Raw genomic sequence first — 12,790 nt, forward strand, 5'->3', positions numbered from 1 at the left:
AGCCCCACAGTCTGAAAACCATTGTTCTGTTAGCATTTTTAGAAGGATAAAAAATGCAAATGGCTTATAAAATGTAAATTACTGTGAAAAGATCAACCCTCCCGCTGTTACTATTAAGAAGCCATGCATGCTTTATAAAAAAGGGTTACAAAAGTCTAATGGCAATGGTAAAACCCAAGAGACTGTCCAAATCCTCAGATTCTCTAATATTCTCTGCCTGAGGTCGCTGCGTATTTTTTCTTGATGACCTCAGCAAAAATCCACAACTCCCCCTCCTCAGACCATGTCACTGCAAAAACTGCCATTAAATGCTTGTTGCCCTTGGTGGTGCATAGGCACAAACACATATAACCATATGAGTCCAACCATAACAAGCGCTACTTGAGTTATTCCTGAAATTAAAATTGATTATACATTTCTGCTTAGTAGAAGATGCAGCATCCCTGAAGATCCGAAGCTCTACTAAATGCAGAGAAAGGTGGGAGGGCTAAGGAGTAGCCAATCAGGTCTTTGGTAGAATGCAATGACATCATACTGCTACTGAGTCGCATTCCTGGTCCCAAATGTGAATTAGAATGAGGGAGCGAGAGAGCAGAGCCAGGGCTGAGTGTTGCACTATTTGCACACAGCATAGGGAGCTCCCCACACAATAGTCAATGGGAATGGCAGCATAAACCCTACTGAGCATTCCAGTTGGGACTGGAAGTGATGGGGATTCCTAAGACACTCATTTGAAACCCTATAAAATTGTGAATGTCCTCAATGCAGTGAAATGGAACCCCTCTGCTGCTGGTAGTTAAAGGGCATGTAAAGGCAAAAATATAAAATCCCATTTTTACTTTCTTTAATGAAAACGAAACCTATCTCCAATATACTTTAATTAAAAAATTAAAAAATGTGTACCGTTTTTATAAGAAACCCAACTGTATGCAGTGAAATTCTCCCTTCATTTACTGCTGTGGATAGGAATTGTCAGACGGCCCCTAATAATTATTTATTTTTAAAGTATATTGAAGATAGATTTCTTTTTCATTAAAGAAAGTAAAAATGGGATTTTATTTTTTTGCCTTTACATGCCCTTTAATAAAGCAAAGGTACAATGGGTAAACGGAGCACCCTAGCACCTATTTACATTAATGAGCACTTCCATGGCCCTTGGCCTGTGCTCTTCCTCATACAGGTGAAATTCTTATACATAAAAGAAAACCATGTATATGGCACAGACAGTCCCTCTCCTGGGTTCATGCTCTACTGGGAATCCATCCACGAATGATTCAGCAATTAATTAGTAGATCTTCCGACAGGATTAGAGCTTAGGCTACACTGGAAGGACAGCAGCTTCCCTAGAGGGGATCAGTGAAAAGCCTCAAAGCCAAAACAGGAAACCCTCCTTAAAGGAGAAATAAAATGTTGATTCTGAATTTGGATTCTTCATTGGAACTAGGCTAGAAGGTTTGGAAGGGATCACTGCTCTCTAAAAATAGCAAATTAACCTATGAATATAATGTCCCTTTGCCAATGCCCAAAGAGCTGCCGATTACATCCCAGTACATGTACAGTACCTGAAGTATGGGGCAGATGTGCAGAAGGCTGTCCTTGAAAATTGGGGATGGTTCTTTAGCATAGTTACCCTGAAAGTGATGCTACATTAGAGACAATGATCTCCAGGCTTAAATCTTAAAGGACAACTAAACCACCCCCAATAAGAAAAGCCCCTACTAACTACCCTATGTAGCTCCCCTCCCTGCTAACTCCCTAGTTAGTTACCCCTGAAATCACCCCTAAGAGTTTGCTCACGTATCGGTGCAGAGTAAGTGCAGCAGAGCTCATGGGCGCCATCTTCCGGATCTCCGTCCTTCTTCACATCCTCTTCCTTCCCTTCAGCAATTTCCGGCACTTTTGGAGCATGCACAATTGATACAAACCAGAAGGCTGCTCCAACTGTGCATGCGCTAATCTAATACGGCGCTCACTTACAGAAAAAGACCGCAGATCCAGAATGTGGCGCCTATGAGCTCCGCTACGCTTACTCTGCACCGATAAGTGAGCAAACACTTAGGGGCGATATCAGGGGTAACTAATGATGCAGGGGAAAGAAGGGAGGGGGGACTACCTAGGGTAGTAGGTAGGGGCTTTTCTTATTGGGGGGGTTAGTTGTCCTTTAAGATTTAAGCCTGGAGATCATTGTCTCTAATGCAGCATCACTTTCAGGGTAACTATGCTAAAGAACAGTCCCCATTTTTAATGTACAGCCTTCTGCACATCTGCCCCATACTTCAGGTACTAGACATGTACTGGGATGTAATCAGCAGCTCTTTGGGCATTGGCAAAGGGACATTATATTCGTAGATTAATTTGCTATTTTTAGAGAGCAGTGATCCCTTCCAATGAAGAATCCAAATTAAGAATCAACACTTGCCCCACCCACCTGCACCCTTCCCTAGGGCTCACATGCCAATACATTAAGCTGCCGTGACATTTACTGCTTTGTAAGTGCAGCCAAATCATGATATTGGTCTGCAACATAAAGAAATATAGACTCGGGATTGCACCGCCCATGCATTTATAGACAGAATCACCAATATAGGGGAAAACTAAGACAAATAGCTAGAAAGATAAAGATGGTTCAGCAGAAAGGAGGGTGGATGGTATGTAACAGCCAAGCTCTTTCCATCCCCAATATCCCATAACTAATTAATGCTCCAATATTGATTCTCCCCACCCCTAATGCTTAAAGAGTTAGGAGGGGTTTGTGCTGAGAGAGCATTCCTTCTCTGCTCTATGAACTGGGGGGTAGCACCGAGGCAAAAGGCTAGTGCGGAGAAATTGGCTGAGCTAAATCCTTTGCATTGTGGGAAATGTACAATGCTGCAAAGGCTTTCTCTGAAATAGATTGAGAGATTAACCCTTTGCTCATCAGGGACTCCAAGACACTTTGACCAACAGACGAATTTCTTTTTCTCGTAGATCATATGGGGAAAGATAGAAAAATTATAACAATCCAAGGGTAAAAATCACAATTTGGAGACAAAATTATATGTATAAATTCTGTAGTGCCAATGTGAAAGCTGTGGTAGAAGAAAAGGGCAAAGAAAATAGTCTATAAGCACATTTGCATTTATCCTTATTATAGTCGGACAGGCTCCATAACCAGAGAATCCAGACTGATGGCAGGGCCCTATCATTTAGATCTTTTAGATGGGAGAGAGGTGAAGTCAAATATCAGAAAGTTCTATGTAGAGGTGATTAACAGGATCAGGATTGTCTACTAGGAAAGGGAGTCAGCTCCTATGATACAAGGGACAAGGAACTACAAAGATAAAGGAAAATGTTGAGGACAAATTGAAGCAGATATAAAGGAACGCAAGTATTCTTTATTGGGGTAAATAATCCATTTGTCACAGGGTCCTGGTGCCCATTGCTCAAATAAACATTCAGCTTGCAAAGGTAACAAATAGAATCAGTTCACAGTTATATAGGCTGGCACACACTGGACCTTCCACAACAAAAGGTGGTGCAAATGGAATAAAAAAGGGTTTTAAAGAAAAAGCCTGACATATTTCATGCCAAAAGGAGCACTTAATGATAAGCCTAAGCATCAGACAAAAGAGGCAGCCTTGCGTGTTTCATGCCTATGATTAAGTGCCCTTTTTGGTACGAACCGTGTAAGGCTGCCTCTTGTGCGATGCTTTTTTTTTTTTTTTTGCATCACCTTTTGTTATGGAAGGTCCAGTGTGTGCCAGCCTACATCACTATGGACTAGTTGTTGAAGTTGAGCTGGGGAAATATTTGAGTTTGGAGGAAGGAGATGTAGAGGACTTTGTTTGAGCTACAACATTTGACTTGAATTTTGGCTAGTGTTGACTGCCTCTGTATAGAAGACTTGGAGATGATGAATTCTAGCCTGGGAACAGTTTGGAACAGAATAGAGATCTGGCAGTCTTTGAAAGGAAAGGGCAAACAGAAGCGGTAAAAGGGAATTTGATATAGGAAGAGCCAATATACTGAAAATCAATCTTATAGAATGTCCTTTATACTTTTTCTTTCTGTTCAAGGAGCCCTCTCAAAAGCTAAGGGCCCAGGACAAATTTCCTTTTGACCCAACTCTACAACTAACCCTTTAAGAGCCAAGCACACTTCCTAATCCAATACAACATAAATGGGTGTCCTTTAAGAATGATATAAACACACAATCCACTCTCACTTCTGTCAGCCTGACATATTCCCCCAGGGAGTCTGCAAATGCTGATTCTTCTACGTGTGATACGACTGTAAAAGGTTTCATACCTGTACCAACCCAAAAGCTATTTAAAATGAGCCCAGTTTATCCATGGTATCTAGACCATTTAAAAGGATTCTGCCATTCAGCTGAGTTAAAGCTTGGCCTGAGTTGGGACCAGTAACCAGTGTCGTCTTATTATCTCTAGGAAAAAAAAGGATAAAGCTTTCACTGTCCAAAGAAACAGCTGTAGTTTCTGAGATTATTGACTGGCCCTGAGATTCATCAATCTTCTTTTACAAACACAGTTAAAGCGTTATGACACAAAAGAAGGCTGGGAAGAGCTAAGGAGAAAGCCTGGTGCCTGGGGGCTCGCTCATCAGTCACTAGGGGAAAGCTGCCTTAGCCAAGGAGCCTGGGTGGCAAGAAGAGGATTTTTTACAGCTGGATCTATAATTTATAGTCTGACATTAAAACTCATCCATACAATTTATCTGCCAACCCTCTGCTGCCAAATGCCACACGTGGCCCTAACAGTGTAACCATCTTCATCTTCTTCTGAATTTCTTCTGATTTGCTTCCATTGTGTTTATACAAATGCAAATCTAGATGCAGAGGTGCAAGAGTGCAAAACATAGGCCTGCGACCACTCCATGCTGTAATAGCATCCAAGCCCCAATTAACCATTTCATCCCACCTCTTATCCAATATGATCAGTCAGCTGTTGGCAAGGAAGTTGAGCCAAAAGCCCAGACTTTAGATTCTAAATAAACCGTACTTTTGTGGGTGACTGGTCCAGACAGCACCAAGAATATGGTACACCCTGAAAACACATCAATAAAACCATTTTCCATTTCTTCTGTCCCCACCTCCACTGACATCACTAGCGGACTTTGTCAGATAACTGGTTGCATCTTGGGGGTTAGAAATGGTTAGATTTATTTTTTTTACCCCAGTCCTCACTATTTGCAACCCACCATGTTGGAATGTGTTTCCCCTTCATAATGCTGATTTTCCATCTCTAAATTCTCTGCACACCCCGTGAGCCCAGTAGTGCCCAATATCCTCTAATTTCTCTGCATTTGCATTGATTTTGTTTGCAAAGTGGTTTTGTTATGGCATCCCCTTCCATATTGCGCCCCACATGGGTCATCCATCCTGCGCCTGGCCCCACCAAACAGACCTGCTTGGAGAGAAATCAGAATTGCCTTGTTATATTGTACCTTTAGGCATCTGAAGAAATTAGACTATTGCAAGTGTTTGAGGCATTACTGGGGCCTGTTGGAAGGAAGAATCTAGATAAAAGTACAAAGGATAAATATTATGCATATAGTACATAATATACTTATACATATATGGTATGGGATCTGTTATCCAAAAATCTGTCATCCAAAAGCTCTGAGTTACAGAAAGGCCATCTGCCATAGATTCAATTTTATCCAAATTATCCACATTTTTTTTTTTTTTAAATGAATTCCCTTTTCTCTGTAATAATAAAACAGTACCTTGTACTTGATATAATTAATCCTTATTTAAAACAAAACCAGCCTATTGGGTTTGTTTAATGTTTACATGATTTTCTAGTAAACTACAGAAAGACCCATTAGCTATAAAACACCATGTTCTGAGCATTCTGGATAACAGGTCCCATACCTGTATTAGGAATAGCTAAGCTGCCGGTCTAGTAGTGGTGCTGGGAGATTTAGCAAAAACAAATAACCGCTAGAGGACCATGGCACATACGAGTCTAACAGCACCCGAACACCTAGGCCAGGGCGCTACATTTGTCATAGCCACATGCAGTGCACATGTTGATTTGTTTTACCAGTACAGTCACTGAATTCTGCTTGTATAATAACAGATCCTGTACGTTTCTCTGTCTCTGAGCCTTTTCTTATGTACAAGGATGATGTGCCACCTAGTGTTGCATTGAAAACATCTCCCTGCCGCCCCAGCAGCACAAATTTCTGAGCGCAACTTCATGCAAAATAGGTCATAGGAATTCATCAGCTGCAAAAAAAATTCAATTTCCCGTGATTCATTGTCCGGCCAATGCACTGCAGCCCATTCTGGCACTCAGAGTGTTAAAGGCACATTGCACCGCTCTGCACCATTTTCTGCGTCTATTGACTGCACCATCTTTTATCTGCTAGTCAGTAAGCTTATTGATTTATTCTATGGACCATGCTGCTCACCCCCAGGAAGGAATACAGTGATTAGCATGGAGCCGGCTGTAAACCAGAGACTGTTTATGGCTGTAAGGGGCTGATCTGTCTTCTCAATGGGTTTGGGGGGTGCACTGTTGATCTGCTCAGTGCTAAGCCTACATTGGGATGTATTGATCAGAGGGGAACCCTATCTTTTTTGTATATTTGCATATTGTACACATGAATAGGAGCTTCCATATTGCTTATCATTTTCCATAAAAGGAACAAAAGGCTGTAGTTTGGAGCTGGGGGTCTCCTGTATGTGTGCTGCAATGTGACGGCTGCCTTGCTTTGCCATGCAGTTAATTCCGATGGCCCGCAGCTCTGGCGTTCTGCCAGTCAGTTAACTAGATACGGTATTGGGACTGCAGGCACTAGTCAGTTGAATCCCTGGCAGAACAGCCCCAAGCTGCTCCTTCATCTGTTGCTTTCCATCAAGCAACTTCCATTCCAAAAAATTTCCAAGGCCAGCAGATTCCTCTTCACGGTTAATATTTTTCTGCCCACCTCAGCTTTGGCTTCACCCCAGGGCTGTTCAGTGGGTCAGAAATACATTGGCTCAGAGATTAAAATCCCAAAACAAATGGGGAGAAGGGCTCCAGGCTGTGCTAAACACACCCCAGGGTGCTCCTGCATGCTGCAATGGACTTGCCATACTCAGGGCTGCAGGAAATGTCAGAATTTGTTCTAATCAGGAGGCAGATTTCTCCCGAGTCGCATGGAGAGCGGAATCTCCTGGGCTCCATGGGCTGATTACTCAGCATTTGCCTTCAAAGAGAATATATTCCTATGAAGGGCAGGGAGTGTTTTCAGTTTGTCCCCAGAATAAATCTAAGGCACCGGGAGCTCTGCAAAGCACAGATTTACAGAGCCTATTTTTAGCTGTGCTGCCACAAGCCTTCTTTACCAGATATATTATATAACTCCTTTATTTCACTGCTGCAAAGGGCCACAGTGGACCATGTAACAGATTGAAGGACACAATCGCCAGATCGGCCTCTGTCAGCAGCAGCCAAGAATGTCACACCATGATGAAATGTGACAGCTAGTGCTGGGCTTCCCTTTCCTTCTCAGGGGTCCAATGGATCTGCCACTGCCCGTGGTCTTTAAATCCATGGAAACTCGCCAGGTCACAGATACAGACTGCAGTCTCGTAGAAGAAAGGAGAATGGCAGTGCTCTACCGGCAACCACAAAGACACAGAAGTGGAAAGAATAGTGGAGAAATACTAATGAGTGGTGTATGTTGAGCCCATAATGAAGTTCAAAATAAAGTCCAAGGCACCTCACCAAGTTATATATATATATATATATATATATATATATATATATATATATATATATATATATATATATATATATATATATATATATAGCTAGAATCATATAAGATAATATTTGTAGGGTGCACATTATTATTAATATTTGGTTAACTCGCCTAAATCCAAATAAAGCATTTGGAGCAGGGATGCCACAAATCCACTATTTTGGATTCAGCCGCACCCCCGAATCCTTTGTGAAAGATTCAGCCGAATACCGAAGCCGAATTTGCATATGCACATTAGGGGTGGGAAGGAAAAAAAAAACAACTTTTTTTACTTGCTTGTTTTGTGACAAAAAGTCATGCGATTTCCTTCCCCGCCCCTAATATGCATATGCAAATTAGGATTCGGTTCGGCCGGGCAGAAGGATTCGGCCGAATCCAAATACTGCTGAAAAAGGCAGAATCCTGTCCGAATCCCAATCTGAATCCTGGATTCGGTGCATCCCTAATTTGGAGTTTGTTTTCTGTTTTTAAGTCATACAAATCCCCCCCCTATCACTGGGTCATTCACCTTTTTTGGTATCCTATTTGTAGGAAGACTTGTTTGCATTATCACACCCACACAAATGTGATTGGCTCTGATGACAGTGTTTATTCCGGTTGGTGATTGTAAATACTTTTTCAAGGGTGATCTCTGATTGGTTGTTGTAAGTATATTGTGATTGGCCACAATCCCTATAAAAGATGTGTCTGGGGAGGTGTCCTTTAGCCTATGAGTAAGTGACCCAACAGGCACAAAACGTGTCAGACGAGAACCTTTTGTGTCCTAATAAATGGCTTTACCTTTTCAATACATTTTTGTCTTTCACTTTCTTGGGAAAAATCCACTAAATACCTTTATTTTCCGAAAGAATAGTGGAGAAAGGTTATACTGTACTTGGGCTCCAGTCTTTCAGCAGTTACTGGCCCCCCTCACTCTCAATTCCAGCCCTGTCTTTGCAGCTACTGTATGTGATATTTTAAATAAAACAAGGGCCACAGCGCAAGGGAACAGGATAAACAAGCAACAATGCAAAAGAATGGCACAGGAGCCATGCTGCAAAGCACCAGAATAGAGAAGCAATAGAGCCCAGGGAAAAGCAGGTCAGAGGCTGAGCACGGCTAGGACATGGCCTTGAGTAAGTGGAATTTTTTATGGCTAAAGGTACCACAAAGCCAAAAAGGTCCAGGCCTGTGTCAGTATGGGTTTGTAGGATGGGGCAGCAGTATCATTTAGGCTAGGAGTCCCCTTTTGGTATGAGCCCTGTGAGGGATAGCTGGAAGCTTTCTGATTTTTAAAGTGACACTGCATGAGATTGAGGTTTATATTATAAGGCACCATGGAGTTCCATAACCTGCATAGCTGGGGACACATTATATGCAGCCTGCGTGGCCCTAGCCCAGGGATACCCAACCTTTTTTTTTAATGTGAGCCACATTCAAATGTTAAAGAATTGGAGAGCAACTCAAGTGTGAAAATAGTTCCGGGGGTGAAAAATACGAGCTGTGATTGGCTATTTGATAGCGCTGTGTAGACTGGCAGCCTACAGGAGGCTTTGTTTGGCAGTACACCTGGTTTTATTTAACCAGAATTTGCCTCCAAGTCAAGAATTAAAAAACAAACACCTGCTTTGAGGCCACTGGGAGCAAAATCCAAGGGGTTGGTGAGCAACATGTTACTTACGGGCCACTAGTTGGGGGAAGAAACACTACCCTTGAGAATTCATTGTAATTCATAGTGTGGCTCTGAATGGCAACTATTGCATCCGGCTGGGAAAATTAACGCAATAGAAAAGTGTCAGTTAAAGGAAAAATATACCCCCAAAATTAATACTTAAGCAACAGATCATTTATATCATATTAAGTGCCATATTAAAGAATCTCACCAAACTGGTATATGTATTGAAGTAAATATTGCCCTTTTACATCTCTTGCCTTGAACCACCATTTTGTGATGGTCTGTGTGCTGCCTCAGAGATCACCTGACCAGAAATACTACAACTCTAACTGTAACAGGAAGAAGTGTTGAAGCAAAAGACACAACTCTGTCTGTTAATTGGCTCATGTGACCTAACATGTATGGTTTGTTGGTGTGTTTGTGTGCAACGTGAATCGTATGATCCCAGGGGGCGGCCCTTATTTTTTTAAAATGTCAGTTTTCTAATTATGATTACCCAATGGCACATAAAACTAAAAAAGTATATAATTATGAAAATGGTTTATTAACATGAAGCAGGATTTTACATATGAGCGGTTTTATGTGATATATTTGTATAGAGACCTACATTGTTTGAGGGGTATAGTTTTCACTATATAGTTAAGCTGGCCATAGATGTTGAGATTTTTAAAAGATCAGATCCTGATCATGAGACCACAATTTTCTCGGAACGATCGTACGAATTGACCATCAACTAAAAAGACCAATTTGCCAGGAAAACAAAGGGGAGCTGCCTGCTTGGCCCTGCAAACATAGATAGAATGCACTGGGACTGACATAGATTTTTTGACCTGGCCGATCAATTTCCTGACAGATGTCGGCCGAAAAATCGTAAGATGTACGATCGTTCGAATCCCACTAACCGCACGATAATTTCGAAGGATTGGTCGGACTTCCCTAAAATAGGTCGTTCGGCAAGAAGAATCGTCACGTCTATGGGGAGCTTTAGACACTCTAAAATGCCATGTCCTTGGTTGGATCACAAAGGCCAGCGCTAGGGCTCCTGGTTCCAGTAAAAGGAAACATTAAGGCTAAAGCATTACACTATCCCAGGCTCTTTCCTGTTTCAGTACAATCATTAATGCTGTTGTGGCTGAATGAAAGCAAATCCCACCAACAATGATCCAACATCAAGTAGAAAGCGTTGCCAGAAGAGCAGATGCTGTTACAGCTGCAAAGGGACAGCTAATCTCATATTATTCCCCTTGGTTTGGGAATGAGACGTTGGACCGACAGGTGTCCGGATACCTTTGGGCACATAGTACAGGTATGGGGCCTGTTAACCAGAATGCTCGCGACCTGGGGTTTTCTGGATAACGGGCCTTTCTGTAATTTGGCTCTTTATACCTTAAAGTGATAGTGACACATTATTCAAAATTTTACTATACATCAAAAGTTACCTATAGCTCATGTTGATCATTTTTAAATGATAGTTCTGCTTTTGTAAGTCATTGTTACTTGAAGTTCCTAAACCTGACTGTTTTGCCAACCTGACTGTCCCTTCTCAGCATGTCAGTTAGAGTTTCTCATGCTAATAGACTGCTGAAGCTCAAATATGGCAGCCCTCTCATAGAGGAGCATGGGGGATCAGATGGGTAAAGTAAAAGCATCTGTAAATTGGCAAAATCATAAATAGCATGTGAAGACAATATTATGATATTATGTAAAAAAAAGGTTTAATTCCTGTATCTCTTTAAGTCTACCAGAAAATCATGTAAACATTAAAGAAACCCAATAGGCTGGTTTTGCTTCCAATAAGGATTCATTATATCTTAGTTGGAATAAAGTACAAGGTACGGTTTTATAATTACAAACAAAAAGGAAATAATTTAAAAAAAATCTTGGATTATTTGATTATTGGAGTCTATGGGAGACGGGCTTTCCATAATTCAGCGCTTTCTGGATAATGGGTTTCCGGATAAGGGATAAGAGCACTGTTTTTTAGGTGTCACTTTTAGGACAGAAGTGCCCTCTTAGAATTGCCTCTGCAATTTATTAACTTGACATCACCTCCATCCTTGGTGCCCAACAATTTGGTGTGAGTGTTTATGGTCAATAGCCATAAAAAAACAACCTGCATTCTATCTTTAATAACCTCTGCAGCACAAAGACATCACTTTGAGGGGGGCAGAAAAATCCCAAAATGGCCCTGTGCTGAATCTATTCCTCTACAAAAGCGCCGGCATTCCTAGTATCTAACATCAAATGGGCCATAAAGTTGGCTAAAGGACATTTAGGACATGAATATGGGATTAGGGATGACATGGGTATGATTATAAATATTTTGGCATGGTTTCAGTGTCTCTTTAACACACGTACATTGGTTTGTCAGATATCCTTGCCCTCTAAACAATAGTACACAAATAGTGATGGGCGAATTTCTCCCATTTCGCATCGCCGGAAAATTTGCAAAAATCTAATTTTAACACCCGCGTTAAAGTCAATGGGCGTCTGAATAGTGTTGACGCGCATCGGTTTTGACGCAAACGACTTTTCTGACTCGCGTCCAAATTTTTTTTTGTCATCGGCGAATTTTCACGGGAGTTTCGTGAATGTATTTGTCGGCGGCGAAAAGTGCAAATTCGCCGCAAGCTAGCGCCTGGTGAATTTATTCACCCATCACTATATACAAACTGTGCAGCCCCCCAGCAGGCAGTGCCACAATAAAGGCTGCAGATGTGGGCGCGAAACGAGGAAGCTACAGCCCTTGCCCTTGTCTGAAATCAAGTACAGTAATGACGTTCATTAAGAATTGTTTTTGGTTTAATGCAGTAAGGAGGCATCCGGCATGCCAAGCAAAGCGTTACCTGTCATTACACAAGGGTATTCATAGCAGCCACTTTATTTCTTCATTCACAAGGTGAAAAAGCAAAATTGGCAAGGGGAGAGCTCAGAAAATGAAATGAGTGGATCCCGGGCACGGCTGCCTTCCACTTCTGAACAATACAACTTCCCAATAGCAAATGACATTAGTGTTAGAGTCTTGTCTCCTGCCGAATGGTGGAGATATATATCCATATATGCATATTAAATACAGAGTACAAACAGTTATGATACACATACAAAGATGTATAAAAAGTGCAAAGATTAATAAACATAAAATCCTATATATTTTCTCTGGCCCAGCAGACGGTGCTGAACTATAACTCCCAAGCACTGTTGGATGATTGGAAAGTTATAGATCAGCTTGAGCAACAGTAGAGTAACAGCAGAACCCGAATTAGTCAGTAAATGTAGTTAGATAGTGATCAGACCCTGTGCTTTAGCAATGTTAGTGTGGGTAATTCTCTAATAAGTCAGTTTTGTCTGCTTCCATGTTATTCTATTGAATCGTAGAGACAATCC

This window comes from Xenopus laevis, chromosome 7S (genome assembly GCF_017654675.1).
Source record: "Xenopus laevis strain J_2021 chromosome 7S, Xenopus_laevis_v10.1, whole genome shotgun sequence".
Classification (NCBI taxonomy): domain Eukaryota; kingdom Metazoa; phylum Chordata; class Amphibia; order Anura; family Pipidae; genus Xenopus; species Xenopus laevis.